The sequence below is a fragment of the Doryrhamphus excisus genome, linkage group LG23 (assembly GCF_037039965.1).
Source record: "Doryrhamphus excisus strain RoL-2023G ecotype Guam linkage group LG23, RoL_Dexc_Guam_v1.1, whole genome shotgun sequence".
Lineage (NCBI taxonomy): Eukaryota > Metazoa > Chordata > Actinopteri > Syngnathiformes > Syngnathidae > Doryrhamphus > Doryrhamphus excisus.
The window spans coordinates 3,812,501-3,815,000 of NC_136379.1; the positions used below are offsets into that span (position 1 = coordinate 3,812,501).

The 2,500-nt window shown below is 51.9% G+C and overlaps 10 non-coding genes and 1 pseudogene across 10 annotated transcripts in view; all 11 read right to left on the reverse strand.

Annotated features, from left to right (window-relative positions):
• Nucleotides 1-90, reverse strand: part of LOC131120965 (5S ribosomal RNA) — a 119-nt gene extending 29 nt beyond the window's left edge. Inside the window, exon 1 of the ribosomal RNA XR_009127506.2 lies at nt 1-90. This exon is cut by the window's left edge and continues 29 nt beyond it. This is a non-coding gene — a ribosomal RNA (5S ribosomal RNA).
• A 112-nt stretch (nt 91-202) lies between these two features.
• LOC131123221 (5S ribosomal RNA) lies at nt 203-321 on the reverse strand. Its single transcript, XR_009128699.2, has one exon. It is a non-coding gene; the product is annotated as a 5S ribosomal RNA (ribosomal RNA).
• Nucleotides 322-433: 112 nt separating this feature from the next.
• On the reverse strand, nt 434-552 carry LOC131124210 (5S ribosomal RNA). Its single transcript, XR_009128870.2, has one exon. It is a non-coding gene; the product is annotated as a 5S ribosomal RNA (ribosomal RNA).
• Nucleotides 553-664: 112 nt separating this feature from the next.
• LOC131122952 (5S ribosomal RNA) lies at nt 665-783 on the reverse strand. The gene has a single exon (XR_013625710.1). It is a non-coding gene; the product is annotated as a 5S ribosomal RNA (ribosomal RNA).
• Nucleotides 784-895: 112 nt separating this feature from the next.
• Nucleotides 896-1,014, reverse strand: LOC131122418 (5S ribosomal RNA). Its single transcript, XR_013625654.1, has one exon. It is a non-coding gene; the product is annotated as a 5S ribosomal RNA (ribosomal RNA).
• A 112-nt stretch (nt 1,015-1,126) lies between these two features.
• LOC131120153 (5S ribosomal RNA) lies at nt 1,127-1,245 on the reverse strand. The gene has a single exon (XR_009126714.2). It is a non-coding gene; the product is annotated as a 5S ribosomal RNA (ribosomal RNA).
• A 112-nt stretch (nt 1,246-1,357) lies between these two features.
• Nucleotides 1,358-1,476, reverse strand: LOC131122790 (5S ribosomal RNA). The gene has a single exon (XR_013625656.1). It is a non-coding gene; the product is annotated as a 5S ribosomal RNA (ribosomal RNA).
• Nucleotides 1,477-1,588: 112 nt separating this feature from the next.
• On the reverse strand, nt 1,589-1,707 carry LOC131123477 (5S ribosomal RNA). The gene has a single exon (XR_013625532.1). It is a non-coding gene; the product is annotated as a 5S ribosomal RNA (ribosomal RNA).
• Nucleotides 1,708-1,819: 112 nt separating this feature from the next.
• LOC131123890 (5S ribosomal RNA) lies at nt 1,820-1,938 on the reverse strand. Its single transcript, XR_013625604.1, has one exon. It is a non-coding gene; the product is annotated as a 5S ribosomal RNA (ribosomal RNA).
• A 112-nt stretch (nt 1,939-2,050) lies between these two features.
• Nucleotides 2,051-2,169, reverse strand: LOC131123670 (5S ribosomal RNA; annotated as a pseudogene).
• Nucleotides 2,170-2,281: 112 nt separating this feature from the next.
• Nucleotides 2,282-2,400, reverse strand: LOC131124181 (5S ribosomal RNA). The gene has a single exon (XR_009128840.2). It is a non-coding gene; the product is annotated as a 5S ribosomal RNA (ribosomal RNA).
• Nucleotides 2,401-2,500: the final 100 nt, after the last annotated feature.

Genomic DNA, 2,500 nt, shown 5'->3' on the forward strand with positions numbered 1-2,500 from the left:
TCTCCCATCCAAGTACTAACCAGGCCCGCCCCTGCTTAGCTTCCGAGATCGGACGAGATCGGGCGTTTTCAGGGTAGTATGGACGTAAGCTGCCAGGTCAACTGAAAAGATCATATTTAAAGGCAACGCAGGCCAAACTAGACTCCAGCAAAAAGTGTCAAACAGCGCCCTCTGCTGTCAGGCAAGAGCAGAAACCATAAAAAGCGTACAGCACCTGGTATTCCCAGGCGGTCTCCCATCCAAGTACTAACCAGGCCCGCCCCTGCTTAGCTTCCGAGATCGGACGAGATCAGGCATTTTCAGGGTAGTATGGCCATAAGCTGCCAGGTCAACTGAAAAGATCCTATTTAAAGGCGACGCAGGCCAAACTAGACTCCAGCAAAAAGTGTCAAACAGCGCCCTCTGCTGTCAGGCAAGAGCAGAAACCATAAAAAGCATATAGCACCTGGTATTCCCAGGCGGTCTCCCATCCAAGTACTAACCAGGCCCGCCCCTGCTTAGCTTCCGAGATCATACGAGATCGGGCGTTTTCAGGGTAGTATGGCCGTAAGCTGCCAGGTCAACTGAAAAGATCCTATTTGAAGGCGACGCAGGCAAAACTAGACTCCAGCAAAAAGTGTCAAACAGCGCCCTCTGCTGTCAGGCAAGAGCAGAAACCATAAAAAGCTTACAGCACCTGGTATTCTCAGGCAGTCTCCCATCCAAGTACTAACCAGGCCCACCCCTGCTTAGCTTCCGAGATCGGACGAGATCGGGCGTTTTCAGGGTAGTATGGCCGTAAGCTGCCAGGTCTACTGAAAAGATCCTATTTAAAGGCGACGCAGGCAAAACTAGACTCCAGCAAAAAGTGTCAAACAGCGCCCTCTACTGTCAGGCAAGAGCAGAAACCATAAAAAGCTTCCAGCACCTGGTATTCCCAGGCGGTCTCCCATCCAAGTACGAACCAGGCATGCCCCTGCTTAGCTTCCGAGATCAGACGAGATCGGGCGTTTTCAGGGTAGTATGGCCGTAAGCTGCCAGGTCTACTGAAAAGATCCTATTTAAAGGCGACGCAGGCCAAACTAGACTCCAGCAAAAAGTGTCAAACAGCGCCCTCTGCTGTCAGGCAAGAGCAGAAACCATAAAAAGCTTACAGCACCTGGTATTCCCAGGCGGTCTCCCATCCAAGTACTAACCAGGCCCACCCCTGCTTAGCTTCCGAGATCGGACGAGATCAGGCGTTTTCAGGGTAGTATGGCCGTAAGCTGCCAGGTCAACTGAAAAGATCCTATTTGAAGGCGACGCAGGCCAAACTAGACTCCAGCAAAAAGTGTCAAACAGCGCCCTCTGCTGTCAGGCAAGAGCAGAAACCATAAAAAGCTTACAGCGACTGGTATTCCCAGGCTGTCTCCCATCCAAGTACTATCCAGGCCTGCCCCTGCTTAGCTTCCGAGATCGGACGAGATCGGGCGTTTTCAGGGTAGTATGGCCGTAAGCTGCCAGGTCAACTGAAAAGATCCTATTTGAAGGCGACGCAGGCAAAACTAGACTCCAGCAAAAAGTGTCAAACAGCGCCCTCTGCTGTCAGGCAAGAGCAGAAACCATAAAAAGCTTACAGCACCTGGTATTCCCAGGCGGTCTCCCATTCAAGTACGAACCAGGCCCGCCCCTGCTTAGCTTCCGAGATCTGACGAGATCGGGCGTTTTCAGGGTAGTATGGCCGTAAGCTGCCAGGTCTACTGAAAAGATCCTATTTGAAGGCGACGCAGGCCAAACTAGACTCCAGCAAAAAGTGTCAAACAGCACCCTCTGCTGTCAGGTAAGAGCAATACCCATAAAAAGCTTACAGCACCTGGTATTCTCAGGCGGTCTCCCATCAAAGTACTAACCAGGCCCACCCCCTCTTAGCTTTCGAGACCGGATGAGATCGGGCGTTTTCAGGGTAGTATGGCCGTAAGCTGGCAGGTCAACTGAAAAGATCCTATTTGAAGGCAACGCAGGCCAAACTAGACTCCAGCAAAAAGTGTCAAACAGCGCCCTCTGCTGTCAGGCAAGAGCAGAAACCATAAAAAGCTTACAGCACCTGGTATTCCAAGGCTGTCTCCCACCCAAGTACTAACCAGGCCCGCCCCTGCTTAGCTTTCGCGATCGGACGAGATCGGGCGTTTTCAGGGTAGTATGGCCGTAAGTTGCCAGTTCAACTGAAAAGATCCTATTTGAAGGCGACGCAGGCCAAACTAGACTCCAGCAAAAAGTGTCAAACAGCGCCCTCTGCTGTCAGGCAAGAGCAGAAACCATAAAAAGCTTACAGCACCTGGTATTCCCAGGCGCTCGCCCATCCAAGTACTAACCAGGCCCGCCCCTGCTTAGCATCCAAGATCGGACGAGATCGGGCGTTTTCAGGGTAGTATGGCCGTAAGCTGCCAGGTCAACTGAAAAGATCCTATTTGAAGGCGACGCAGGCCAAACTAGACTCCAGCAAAAAGTGTCAAACAGCGCCCTCTGCTGACAGGCAAGAGCA